Here is a 15,275-nt window from a genome sequence, read left to right as displayed (position 1 = left end):
ATGTGAAGAATATTGAAGAATATTCTAGCATTGGCTAGAAGGAAAAATAACCAAAAGATAATGGTAATATAAGATAAAATACATGGAGGCTAATACCTCCTACTTGTAGTAAGAGTGAGAAATGAAAAATGATATAAAACATAGGTTATTTTTAAACATCATCCTAAATATCATGATAAAATTAAAAATTAAAATAGACAGTATTTCTTTTTAGAGGGGGAAAAAAAATGTGTGCACGTACTTGGCAGCAGAAACGAAGAGTGATATTAAATCACGAATATGATAGCATATGGAGCATGTAGGCCAATAATATTTAATGAGAGTCACATAAAATAGATTAGGATTATGGAAAATATTGCAGTATCTGTTATATTAAAGCATTCTAATATGCAGAAAGAAGACTAGAAAGACTAGAAAAATTGGGAGAGAAACTGGACAAGGATGGTCAATCAACTTGTAGAAGAGTTGAGAAAACAACTTAAAGTTAATTTAGTATGTTTCCATAACAAACAAAAAGAAATGAATAATTGAAAATGAGCTCATTATGAATAATATGTGCTAGTAGACATATTGTAATGTTGACCTGACTGACACTTCTGGATGCAGGCTTATCATGGAAGTGTTTGAGAACAGCAAGAGAGCAGATGAGGACAAACAAGCTCTCATTATCATCCATGCAAGAGGCCATCATCCAAATGGCCTTGACTGAATCTGGAACCCTTCCAAAGAAGGGGGTGGAAATAGCAGAAGAAGTCCTACAGTATATAGTTTGTATATGCCTCTTATTCAGTCAAATAGACTATACAACAAGATAGACTGTAATAGTAAGAAACGTCCGCTCTGCATCCACCAGCACTGAGACCTTAGCTTGGGTCAGTTAAACCTTTTGGGAAATCCTGGTAAATATTATTACTTTATTATTTTAATGATTTATAATAAATAAATAAAATAAGAACCGTAGAACTAAAAGGACTATTATGAAGTGGGTGTTTGATATTGTAAACATAAAATGTAATAATTTTATGTCATCTATAATGCCAGTTGTGTTTATGGTTTTCTACTGACTGATAAATACATGATTTAAGAAAACGAAATATTTTTTGTAAATGAATAAAGAATAATTTAATTGTATTATGTGAAAAGGTATTATACTATAGTAACAAACAAATCCGGGGTAGGAAAAGATTATACCTTTTAGATTTAACTAAGGAGACGTTTAGGGTGAGAACTCCTGATAAAATGATTTAATTATTGGCTTAATTTTTGAGGATTTAAAATGTGTGTGGTGCCACCAAATACTGATGTAACAAAGTGTGAACCTTATTATAATGGGGATGTAAAGATAATTTATAGTAAGACATTACTGAGAATAATGTTGTTGTTTTTGCTTTTGAAATATTTTTAAATCTTTATGAATTAAAGAATTCATTGGCTTCAGTGGACTTTGAATGTATATAATATATTAAGGAAATTAAAATATATGCTATGCTAATTGAAGAAGAAACTCTTGTGACCGTAGGGCATGTTAAAAGATGAACTTGTACATTTAATTTAAAATATAAAATGTTTAAAGATGGACATTATTAACTTAAGAGATTGTTTGCAAACTTTACAATGGGAACCTTATGTTATAACAAGGAACAAATTGATTTATTGACTTATATAATTTATGTTTGAATATATAGTGTTCTCAGATATTAAGGGAAACATTAGAATAATTACTCTGGATACAAAGGTTTAATTACTGGATTGTTCTGATTATAGTAAATGTATGAAATGTAACCATAATTAACCAGATAAATAATTGTAGGATGTGATATGTTTATGCAACAATTACTAAAAAAGGGTATTGTTATATTTGATGGTACAATAATGATATCTGAGAATCTGTTAATGCTTAAGAAATGATTACTGGATTTAGTGTAAGATATTTGAATGAGAAAATGAGTTGCATGACAATATTTGACCCAGAGGTTTGGAACGGGACGTTTCAAGCAATAATAAAAAAAGAAACCTTGTGCACTGTTTGAACATTGAATACATTTCAAGACTGGTACAAACCAAGGGGGATGTTTAAACTAGTAGTTTGGGCAAGAAAACCCATCATACCCCAGAGATACTAACTTTGTGCCCTAAAGACCCTAGGAGATGTCAGCGGCTCACGTTTCCACGTTTCACCTGGAAGCTGGGCTAGGGGTGGAGCCGCGCCTCTAAGGGGGGACCGGGTGCTTGAAGTACTGGATTTTTGTTGGGATCCAAATTGGCCTAATACATGATAAACAAGCAGAGCACAAAGTTTTATCCCTTGATAAATAAATAATTTTAATACAATTACAAAAGAAATATAATTGATTATTTCTGTTATGGGAACCAGAAAACAAAACTGGGTGAAATGCATGAACTGTAACAAACCAATCTATTTAAGAATGATGGACAAATGTCCATGTTATTGGTAAAGTTTGATGAAGTGAACAAAGTCTGTGCTACAATTATGAGAATGAAGGATAAAGAGTCAGGATAATTGCATGAAGGGGGTGTTGTATAATATCAAGAAAATGCAATTACCTGCCTCCTTATTTATTATAGATGCCTTTTTGTTACACATATTTAGCCAGTGTAATGCATTGCATTCAATGTTGTTATTTATTTTGTTTGTAAAAGATGGCTTATATTGTTTTGGCATAGATGTACAGTAAATGGTTATGTGTGAATATGTGACTGTGCTAACCCATGTTGAGACGAGCAGAAAAGTGCGATTATGTGTGTGCGCTAGAGGACTCCTACAACTTTAAATGAGCTCAGCCATTGTAGTTGAGTTTACTGTAGTTCAAGGACACGAAGAGGTGGACCGCTTGCACCTGCCTGGAGAAGGATCTGGGAAACTTTGGAGGAGTGTCAACCTAACGCTTGTTGTAAACAAGGAGTATAAAAGACTGATGAACTGACTGCCTCTTGGGATACTGATACGCCAGAGCCCCCGACGCCTAGAAGCCCAGAGCAGAAGAGAAGAAGCCCAGAGCTTACTACACCTTTGTTTCAAAACATGACTATTGTATTTTATACTTAAACGATTAAGTTGTATTCGCCTTTTATATTTTTGTTTATTATAAAAAGAAAAGTAACCAATTAAAAGAAATGTAATTGATTACAAAATCTGCCTACTGAGATTTATGATGCTGGAAGACTTTTAATGAGAACATACCACAGAGGAGTCTTCTGACCAAATTGTAAGTACCTTTTGAATGCTTACGGTTTAGGTCAGATTTGACTTTCTTTACCTTACCTGAGAATAATAAATAAATAGGTAAAAGGTGTTAAGAGTAAAGTACACACCGTAAAACAATAACAATGTTTATTACTTCTGAAAATAGTTTTTATAGTTAATGCAATTGTGATAGCTGTGTAAACAATTACAAAAATTGCCTTTCCAGTGATGTGTGAATTATTAGGTTCAGATTGGCCTACTAGTTTGGGTCAACTGAAATCATGAGCAATTGAGAATATGACAAACTTACAATCTGTTTAGGACAATTATAAAGTGTTCAGATCACTTTGTTAATTGTTCTGAGAACAGTGATCTGAGTTTGTGTCAAATCGATTGAGAAAAACTTTAACACATTTTCCTCAGTGATGAAGTGAGAAGCTCATGTGTAGTTTGTCAGATGTGGGCGTGTCTATTGTATGATGTGGGCGTGTCTATTGTACGGGGTGGGCGTGTCTATTGTACGGGGTGGGCGGGTCTTTCAGTGGCTCCTCCCTCTCAGAGATCTTAGGCTTGTTCGACTTGAACCGGCAGACCGATCGGTTTATGACATCAAAGTACCGCTAGAGCAATTCAAAAACATAAGGAGCCGTCTGCTCTCTATTCGCTCTCGCGGTATTTAGATGTCATTCACCGATCGGTCTGTGCAGCGCCGGTTCAAGTCAAACAAGCCTCTTGACTGTCTTAAAGTTTCTCTCTCTGATCATCTCAGCATTATTCTACAGCACTGCTCATCTTTACACGTCACACGGACCAAATCACAAGATGATCATGATATTCTGTGCTTTTACTCTTCTGACCTGTACGTTTTCCTCATTTCTGATGTCAGATTGGTTCTGTTGTCATTTAGCGATTATCTTCGAAACCGTAAGTCCGATCGAGACAAAAACACAGCAGAACATTTGAAAACATAGGTCAATAGCTAAACAATAACGCCCAAATGTCAAAATTATGATAGGAACTGAATTTTTTTTTTGAATAATAATAATTCCAATCATTGTCACCCATGGATAATGTTTATGCTCTCATAAATAGAAGTGTCTAAACTTCAATAAAAAAATATATCTATTTACAACAAATTTGACAGACATGTATGGGCACCTTTTGAGGACACCTAATAAAAGTGGTGGAGATCAGGCAAGACGTGGTGCTATAACTGTAAAAAAAACAAAAAAAAACGTATCTAAGTAAATTGCCTGTATTGGCTGTAAATGGTATTTTCCATCAATGATCTTGGTTTATTAGTTTATTTGGATCCCCATTAGCCCCTACCTAGGCAGTGGATACTCTTCCTGGGGTCCCAACAAGTAAAAAAACACAAAACTACATTTAATCAACAACAATAAAAAGTCAAGTCAATGAAACATACTAACCCAACATTTATTCCAAATATCAAAATCAACAATTTACTATATATTGTTCCATTAAATGTTCCTTTAAATATATTTTTTTAACTAATTTTTCTTGTAAAAATGTGTGATATCAATGGTAAATGATTTCATATTTTCATTCCTCTATACACGTTGTTTTCCAGTGGTTTTCGAAACAGGAAATAAAAAAACATCCCTTTTATTCATGCCTGGTGTAAAAATTATGACTAGTACTACTATACAAAAGTTGAGAGTACAGGACATTAGGAACTTTAGACTCAGAGATATTTATTATAAAATAAAGCAGAGAGACAATCGGTCAGACCAGAGCATTCTTAGTATATTAGCTCTTCTTTAACAGTTTAAATCGAGTCGTGTCGCTCTGTTCTGGACAAAATCATTTTTTTCAATTAGTTAATTTTTTTTCTTTACTTGATGCACTCGACTACACCACTGGGCAATAGCACGCAATTCATCCAATCACTGATTGTGCTGTAGTGACTGACACCCCTGAGAGCCAACAGTAGCGGCATATTCATAAGGCCCGCCCACAGGTCGCGCCTGCGCCGCCGTCAGCATGAGCAGAGAGAATCAGATGAGAACAGATCAGATGAGACAGCAGAACGGAGCATTTCTCCAGAAACTCCTTGTACTAAATGATCATCATAATCTATCGGGAACTGTGATTGTGTGCACTTGGAAACTTTGGATGCTTCAGCCTGGAATGTTGTCGTCAGAGAGAGAAAGGTGAAGTGGAAATCGGAGTAAAGATTTAGTGGATCCCAGAGTGATAATCTTTATTGAATAATATTCTTTAATTGAATATGTGATGCAATCTCGTGTGGGTGAGTGACATTTTTTATCATATGTTATCTTATGACAGATATGTCAATTTCAGAAATGATTTGATATGAGATGAGTTGAGTAGGCCGCACTCACAGCGCGAGCTGAACTAACGTTAGTTAGCCGTGGGCTAAAGCTACCACGTGTAACAATGATCATTGTGTCATGAGCATATGGTGCGTTCAAGTCCTCCTGGGAATTTCGTACGTACGAGGTGGGAAGTCGTGTTGACGACGTGAGGTGCGTTCAAGTCAGTTTCGTCGGAGCAAGATGGTGGTGTACCTTCTTTTAATGAATAACACGAAAATATAGCAAGTTTTGTTAACTCTGCTTATAGAAAATGAAGAACAAAGAATGCGCATCGGGTGTGTTTTTCTTTTTATGTTTTTAATTAACTTATGAGGCCAATGTAAATTAACTGTATCATTATATAATTAGTTAATTGTTATATTACAAGTAGGCTATATCATATTTTGTGCAGAGAGCTTACTTTGTTATAAATGAAAAAGCCTTACAATGTCACTGCTAAACCTGTAAGTGATAGGCTATATTTTACTATCACTTTGCTCAACTACAGACGTTGCATTCATTGATTCCGCCATGCTTCTCACTGACACGCCCCCAACTCGTACAGATCGGGGCTTAAAGAAAATCCCGAGCTCCCCACTGGTATTTACGACATTGTGGTGGCGTTCATGTGCATTCAACTCGTAAATACGATCTATACGAGATGACTTGAACGCACCAATAGACTGTAAAAAAAATATGGACGTAGTGTCCGTGACGTCACCCGTAGGTTTGAGGTTTCTGAAGAGCATTTTTGAAGCCTAAAGTGGGCGGAGTCGGCCGTCGCCATCTTGGCCTCGCGTCACCTTGCGTCACTCTCGGATAACAGAAAATGGGCAAAGAGGCGGGGCGTGGGTGAAGCTGGAGGAGCCTGGCTATGATACTAGGCTTGTTTGAGATGAGCAAAACATTTTTTTATTTTTTGAAACTTAATTTTATTAACATTTTGTCAAAGTACAATTTTAACACGTATATGAAATTGAATCAATATACAGCTTCATATATCTGATCTTAACAAGGTGAACAAAATAAGAGACAGGAAAAGATCCGAAATAAAATAGAAATAAAATAACAAAACACATAGATACATAAATGAAAAACACTTAGGGGTCTGCTTATGCATTAAAGTTAAAATAATGAAATAATTTGATTGTTTTGTTTAATTTGTTGTTCTTTTTAAAAAAAAATTTTTTATGCTGTTCCAATATTTTTTAAGGTCTGTAATTTTGAAATTGTAAAGGGAGGGTTTGCTTCTTTGCCAAATCATTTTGTGCAGATAATATTTAGCTAAAATAATAATTAAGTTAATTACATATTTTTCATTGGCTGATAAATATGGCTCAGTGACTATAAGAAGTATTTCACATTTGCTTAGAGAAATATTATTTTTTATCTTTTGGGAAATAAATCTTTGTAAATGGGACCAAAAGGAAGCTACAAGGGGACAATCAACAAAAACATGCTCAATGGTTTCTCCTTCACATCCACAGAATGTACAAATGTTACACACAGTTGGAAAAAAAGTACAGATGTTTGCTTTTGAAGGGTAATACCTGTGAACAATTTTGAATAAAACTTCTTTGATTTTATTTACAATAATATACTGATGAGGTAGCAGGAAGATCATGTTCCATAATTTCTTGTCCAGTAAAGTCCATCGGTGTTTACATATAGGAGTACTGGCAGGATCAAGTATGTTTCTAATAAAAGTATTGTTACATCTCTTATTTGTAAGTGGAATGCCAGAAATAGTAGGAGAACCGACTGTTACAGATAGAGAAGTATCTGTCTGTATGCTCTGCGCTAAAGAAACAAGACTAACAGGAATAGACTCAATCATCATTTCGAATTCTTCTTGAGATGTATCAATACCATATTTTTCCATGAAGTGCTCATAAGAATAAAATTCATTTTTTGTATTTAGCAGATTGTTTACTGTATGCAGATTACTTATAAACCAATTATTCAGAAAGAGTGTTTTGTTTTTGTGTAGTATATATGCATTGTTCCAAAGAATACAGTTGTGAGGGGAGAAATTGTGTTTAAAGATAAGATTCCAACATAACAAGGATTGTTTATGAAAATTGCTTAATTTCACGGGGAGTTTTCCTACCGAAAAAGGACATATCAATAGAAAGTTTAGACCACCAATAGTTTCAAATAAGCTGTTTGGAATAATATTCCACATACTATTTGGACACTTGAGGAATCTTTTAATCCAGTTGATTTTTATAATTTGGTTAAATGAAGTAAAAGTCAGTACATTCAGACCACCTTCAGCCAGAGGGTTTGAGAGAACAGACCTTTTAACCTTGTCAGGCTTATTCTTCCATATACATTTGAAGAGAATTTTATCAAATTGGGAACAAGTGGATTTTGGAACATCTAGAGATGAGAAAACATAAGCTGCTCTTGACATCCCTTCTGCCTTACTTAACAGAACTCTGCCATATATGGAAAGGTCTCTGGCAGACCAACAATTACATTTGGTTTTGATGGTCTGAGTCACCGGGAGCATATTTAGGTCCAGAGTTTCTCTAGGATTTCTCGATATTTTAATACCAAGATAAGTTATAGTGTTTTTGAGCGGGATATTACATATTTCAGATTGGCTGCTGTCTTTTAGGGGCAGAATTTCACATTTTTTAACGTTTAGTTTTAATCCTGATACTTTTGAGAACTTATATTGTAGATAAAGCTAGAGGTACTTGTTCGATATTTTGCAAAAATAAAGTAGTATCGTCTGCAAGTTGTGAGATTTTGATTTCTTTGTCAAGTACTCCAATTCCCTTAAAAGGAGTTTTTAATATCAAGTAATTCAATATTTGGGCAACAAGCAAGAAGATATAAGGAGAGGCTGGGCATCCTTGGCGGACCCCTTTTTCTACATTAAATCTCTGAGATGTTCCATACATGAGTTTAACTGAGCTATTGTTATTTTTATAAAGTGTTTTCATTGCTTTAATGAAGAAATTGCCACAATTTAAGAAGGATAGGGTGTCTAATATGAATTTATGACTAATTGTGTCGAATGCCTTCTGAAAATCTAGAAAAAGAATAATTGGGTCTCCAGAGAGCAGGTGACTGTAATTTACCAAGTCCAAAACTAATCTAATATTATTAGAAATGTGACGTCCAGGCATGAAGCCGCTTTGAGATTCGTGTATAATGTCGTTTATTCCATATTTTAATCGTTTGGCTTGTACCGACGCCAAGATTTTGTAATCATTGTTTAACAATGTAATACCACGCCAATTATCAATCAATAGAGTGTCTTTATTAGGTTTTGGGACTAACGTTATTAGGCCTTGCTTCATTGAGTGGGGTAATTCTTCATCACTCAAGGCTTCGTTATATACTGCCAAAAGAAATTTGGATGTTTCTTCAAGAAATGCTTGGTAAAATTCACCTGTAAGGCCATCATTTCCTGGGCCCGTATTCATAAAGAATCTTAATGCAAAGAGTAGCTCCTAGTGACAAAATTCTAAGAAAATTCTTAGAAATGTGGGCGTTTACTCTTAAAATAACCCTTAAAAGAGATCTTAAGGTCAAAATTGTTAGGAGCACGGACGAGGACTTTTAAGAGGCTTAAGAGTTTCTTTAGCAGAGGAGAAAATGTCAGAAAGACGAAGAGGGAGAAGAAATGTGTTGCAGACAATGAATAACAGTGAGTTAATAAGACGCTATAGATTAGATCGTGCAGGGATCATGTTTGTGACAGATCTTATTAGAGACACGCTAACATCTCCGAAACAGCACAGAAATGCCATAGCGCCAGAAATGAAAGTAATCACTACATTACGATATTTGGCAACTGGGAAAATTCCATGTTTGATACATTAAAACCAACATTCAAACCACCACTTAAATAGACATGCCAGCAATCAGTGTAATTGGAAAGAGAGGAACAATTATTATCATTCTAAGCCAATCAAATACCTTATTAACAGCATGGTAAAAAAAAAAAAAAAAAAAAAGGATTTATATACACATATATAATGTGTGTGTGAGAGAACGGTCAAATAGGAAAAATTACGCATGTAATTTCAAAGTGAAGGCTTAGAATAGACCCTTTATTTATACTTAAAATCACTTTTTTTTTTCCTTCTTGGACAACCAAACAATCACAGTCTTCAAAAGATTGTGTCATGCATAGCAACGGGGTCAACCCCGCCTCCTTACTAAGATGAAAGTTTTTGTCTTTTCCTTACTCAGAGTTGCTCTCAGATCGGTCCCGAATCGCTTTTAAGCTAAGACTCCTACGTAAAAGTTTTTAAGCTAAATTAAGAGTTTTCTTAGAGGATTCTTAGAATATTTATGAATACGGCCCTGGTGATTTGTTGAGTTTAAGATGTTTTATTCCCCATTTTATTTCCTCGATAGATAACAATTCATCACATTCCTCTCGGAAGGTTGTGCTTGCTTTCTTGATATCTACAAGTGAATTAAAAATAACAGATGACTCAGTACATATGTCCATCTTGTGAAGATTAGCATAATATACGGACACAGACTTGGATATAGTATTATAATCTTCTGTTATGGAACTTCTTACTTTTAGTTTAGTTAACGAACTTCTTTCCATATTTCTTTTTTCAATGCCAAAAAAAATGTGCTGTTTTTCTCTCCTTCTTCAAACCATTTTAGTCTTGATCGTATGAATGCCCCTTTAGCTTTTTCCTTATAAATTTCATCCAATTCTGTTTGAAAGCAGTCTAACTGCAAAGATTGTTCATTATCTGTTGAATTTAGAATGATGTCTGAGATACCTTTGATTAAAAATTCTATTCTTGCTCTTTTTCTTTTAGTTAAGTTTTTGCTGAAACTAATGGCATATTTTTTGATTTCATATTTGAGCAATTCCCATTGTTTCCTGTATTCATCTACAGATACTGCTAGTTCCCAATGTTGTTTTATACGTTTTTTTAATAGATTCTGTAAAGTTTTTGTTATTTAACAAAGCATTGTTACATTTCCAATAATTGAATTTATTTTATTTTGCTGTGACCAATTTAATTTGAGAAAAATTGTTCTATGATCTGCCATTATAGTAGGACAAATTTTATAGTAGGACATGTTTCTCCATGTCATTAGAGATCAGCCAAAAGTCGATTCGAGAGCAGCGTGATAGATCATTGTTGTTCCATGTATATTGCCTCTCTGTTGGATTGCGGTGTCTCCATATGTCTACTAAGTTTAATCTTGTACAAAATTTGGTAAGACTGTTTTCTCTATCTCTAGCTTTAGAAGGGTGTCTATCCAGGTCCTGAGACCATACCATATTAAAGTCCCCTCCCAAAATAACCTTGGCTGAAGGGTATTTGTAGGTGAGGGAATTAATAATATTTTCAACCTCTTCTAATAATTGATAGTTTATTAAGTCAGTGTTATATCCATAAATGTTCCCTACACTGAGAAAAACAATAAGTAGAATTTTTTTTTTGCTTCAAGTACTTAATTAATGCATGTAAATATGCCAGAGAGTCAGAAGTCAATTTCACTTGTCTGTTGGATGTCTAATATTTACAAGTAAAAAATGAGTATATAATTAGGATTTACTTAATATACTAAAGTTTTCATTTTTACAAAATTATTCTTAGCAAAAGATACATGATTGTTCCTGTTTTATTTACTTTGACATAAAATCATTTTTTACAGTGTAGTAAAACAAAATTCGTATGTATTTCCAAGACCAAAAATATATAGTGTCCTTTATCATCAATTCTTTTGTCCAAAACCTTTCCTTTGAATTTGTCCTTTAGAATAGTGACTCCTGCAGACCTATTAGACCCATGAGAAAACCAACTTTCCTTCCCCCATTGCTTTTTCCAAAATGTTTCATCCTCTGAGCAAGAATGACTCTCTTGAAGAAAGACAAAATCTGCCTTTGCCTCCTTACAAAATAAGAAAAATGCTTTTCTTTTTACAATATTTCGCAGACCCCTAGTGTTAACAGATACCAAAATTAAATCCAGAAAAAAAAACTTGTATATAAAACTATCACAATATTATCTCAAAGACGTCAACCCTATAAAATGACTCCTGTATTGAGTATGTATTTTACATTTGGACATAGCAAAATAATAACAATATAGTATATTGACAGTTTTGGAAAATTGTTCATCACATATTAACCGTATGAACAAAGTGTTAAGTAACATTTAGGACATTCATTACTAGCAAAGTGAACACAGTCTAAAATAACAATTAGAACATTGGTTTAGAACGAATTCTGCCAACTTGCATTTATATAGTTCTTTTATTCCCGAAAATCTCTTGTTAATCAGAGCGAATGAGATATGGGTTAAGAGAGCAAAAACATCATCATAAACAGCAGTTTGGGTTTAAAGGCACAATATGTATTTTTTTTGCTCTAAAAATAGCAAAAATCACTATATCTATGTTATATATATTTTTTAGTTGTGTACTTACATTATCCCGACTGTTTCCAACAACTTTCAAACCAGGAGAAATTTTAATTTAATTTTTAGACACGGCACGTTTCTTTATTTCCGTTTTGTCGCAGTCAATGGCGTCATATCCGCGTTGTCCCTGGTTTCCGCTTGTACTGCCATGGTAACCAGAGCTATGAACCAGAGCCCTCTGATAGTAACCAAGACGACAGACGTGGACCATTGTAGTTCGCAATGTCTATCTGCACGCTGTTGTTATTTCGTTCAAACATTATGGACCATGGCAAGCAGACTTTGTATAAAAAAGGAGAACTAAACAGAGAATCGATATCAGCGCGGTGTTTTCGAGATGCCGAGAGCTCCCATAGACAGTATATAAACGAGAGCTCCACATCCGAGACTTCGACCACTCCTACATGTACTTTATTAAACAGGTGAGCACATTTACATAAAACTAATCAATATTATATAGTTCAACATGATGAAATGTCAGAATATAATCTGTATGTTATTCTAATGTTGATCTAGCTTACTGCTAGTCTCATACAGATGAACTAACACATACATTTCAACACATTCAAATGCAGTTTAGTGTGATAGTGTAATGGTAGACCAAGTGAAACAGCGCTGCGTTTAGGGTTGGGCATCGTTTTGATTTGAACGATTCTGATTCCGATTCCGATTCTTCATTTCGATTTCGGTTCTTTTCGATTCTCGATTCCGATTCTTTGAGGGGTGGAGTCAAAACCTGTCACAGGCTCATTTCACAGAGGAAAATTTTATTTTGATTTAGTTTTAGTTTTGGGAGCTGCAGCCCACGTGGGAGAAAATTAGGAATGCCTCTGCACCAGACCAAAAAACAGATTTATGCAGAACTTGCACCCTGGTCTGGACTCTCTGGACATAACTAACTCAATGTATAAAAGCTCACTTTAAAACACCATTGATTTGTATCATATTCCGGTCGCGGTTTAAAATGGTTTTAAGTAAAAAAAAAAAAGATGTTGAAATATGTTATATTTAGCATTTTATATGCATTTTATAATAGCTACCTTGCTTAGCACGTATACTATAAACATTCTCTATTCATTTAAAAAAAATACCTCATATCACGTTGGTCCACGTGAGATGATTGACAGCTGTACAGCGAATGAGAGAGCACTGATATCATAAACTGACGCGAATCATTTTACAAACATGTGATGATAAATCATTATTTCTCCAAATATGCGCACCATTGGATTAAGAGCCCTGGCGGATGCTGTTTATTGCATGTATGTGAACACAAATAAACCGGAGAAGACGTGAATGACGCTTTATGAGTGATGATTTCTATTCAAAATAACAAACATTACAGATTAATTATTTTGCACTCGATCCTGGCAACGTTACTAACGTTGGTCGCGCAGGGTTGCCTGAGGAGGACGAGACAGTGGACCAGCGCTCAGAGACAGTGGACATATGTCGAACACGCTACACTCCTTGTAAATTTTGTACACCATGCAGGCGTAACGTTAGGTGTTTACTGTTTAGTCATATTTGTAGTGCATCCGCCCGTGCAAGAAATAAGTTTGTCACATGTGTTGCACTCTGCCGACCCAGGCTTTTTTAAGGTGAAATAAAGCCACACTTTTGAGCGCCGCTTACCGTGCTCCATGCCTGCAACAGAACAAGCGGGCGCGGCAAGCACTTCCGGAAATCCAGTGGCCACTATGGAAACCAAAACTTGCGCGTTTGGAACCGATGATCGGAATCGAAAACAAATTTTCTAAACGATTCCAATGGCATCGTTATTTTTTAAACGGTTCCCAGTTGGAACCGGTTCTCGATGCCCAACCCTAGCTGCGTTACCTCACAAGTTTAATTTGTCTAATAAACTGACCTGTGAGTAGTAATTCTGCACTTGCGTGTAGTTCGGTAGAATGAGATGTCCATTCCTTTTATATCCGCGGGACTCGCATCGCGTGTGGAGCTGATAGCTGTCTCTTAGCAACCCCGAACTGCTTCATATCACAGTCGTGATAAAAGCATCGATGTATTCAGTCATCCATAAACATTATTAGATCGGTCGGCTTGACGTTGACGACAAGATCCATAATTCTTAGCAAATGTTGCGTCATCAAACTACGCCTTTGTTATTGTAAATATGTTAGCGACCCCTAGTGGAGAAAAAAATCCATAGTGTACGTTTAACTTTCAGACACATGGTGAATCTCCTTACCATCTATGTATCCTTTAACTCCCACAAAGTACGCCTTGCTCCCGTTCTTGCGTGCTCTTTCAATAATTGGCCACAGCGCAGCTCTCTTCTCCTTGTCTTCTTTAGTCAAGTCTTCCCCAAGACGTAGCTTTTTCTCACGTAGGAAATGGTTGTTTTTGGCGGCTCTCCAGATCTCATCTCTCACTGAGCGAAAAGTGAAGAGGATGATGACACCGCGGGTTTTGCCTTCCGCTCGTCTTCCCAGCCTGTGTGCGATGTCAATTCCCTCAGCTGCTCTGGCCCCCATTTCTGGTGTAATTTTCTGACAGATCTCTGCCACTCTCTGTTTGACGTTCTCATTATCTTACTCAGGTAATCCGTAAAGTCGCAGGCACCATCTTCGCTTGTAGCGTTCGGCATCAGTTACACGCTCTTTCAGTGACAATATCACCATCTGGTGCTTTTCACATTGCTTCTTAAGCGCAGCATTTTCTGATTTTATGTCGTTGATTTCTTCGTGCGCAAACTTGACAGAAACTTTGAGCTCTTTGATATCTGCTGCGTTGCTGCTTATCAGACGTGCCAGTTCATCGGCTCTATCGTTTACAGTCTTCAAGATAGTCATCTGTAACTCATACATTGATGGCTCTGTTTGCCCGCTGTTAAGTTTCTTAGGTGCTGGGCTATTTAGCAGGGTATCAGGAAGAGAGACAAGTTTCACTTCTTCCTCTTCTGCACATCCCTGGTAGTTGTGGTCGCCAAGCGATGTGTGGATAACTTTCTTTTCTTTTGGAGAGGACTCTTTTCTCTTTAGTTCAGGCTTTTGTAGTTGGTGACTCATTTTCTCTTTTGCAGGTTTTGTTTGAGGCATTTGCTAGCTTGCAACTCACCGAGCAGTTTTTCTCTGAAGTTCTTTCTTTCGCGGTGAATCAAATTGACACAGTTTTAAAGTATGTCGGGTCTTTAGTTGGTATTTTGCTGAGTTGGTTTAGTGTAGTTCAGGTTCTCTTAAGTGTTTGTTAAGGTTGGAGTATGATTTTTATTAGGAGACGTCTAGTAAGTTTCCGCCATCACCGCCATCTACCATTCGGATTCCTGAGATGAGCAAAATCTGCGCAGAA

At 35.7% G+C, this 15,275-nt stretch overlaps 1 protein-coding gene across 1 annotated transcript in view; it reads right to left on the bottom strand.

The window, feature by feature from the left end:
* LOC309480940 (uncharacterized protein) overlaps nt 1-14,216 on the bottom strand; it is a 37,258-nt gene extending 23,042 nt beyond the window's left edge. Inside the window, exon 1 of the mRNA XM_082145696.1 lies at nt 14,176-14,216. The gene's annotated coding sequence lies outside the window, so the exon portion shown is untranslated. The remainder of the gene's footprint in view (nt 1-14,175) is intronic.
* Between the last annotated feature and the right edge of the window lie 1,059 nt (nt 14,217-15,275).

Source organism: Leuciscus leuciscus, assembly GCF_965113295.1.
Source record: "Leuciscus leuciscus genome assembly, chromosome: 1".
NCBI lineage: Eukaryota > Metazoa > Chordata > Actinopteri > Cypriniformes > Leuciscidae > Leuciscus > Leuciscus leuciscus.
The sequence above is the reverse complement of the archived record's forward strand: the minus strand, read 5'-3'. Positions and strand labels throughout refer to the sequence as shown.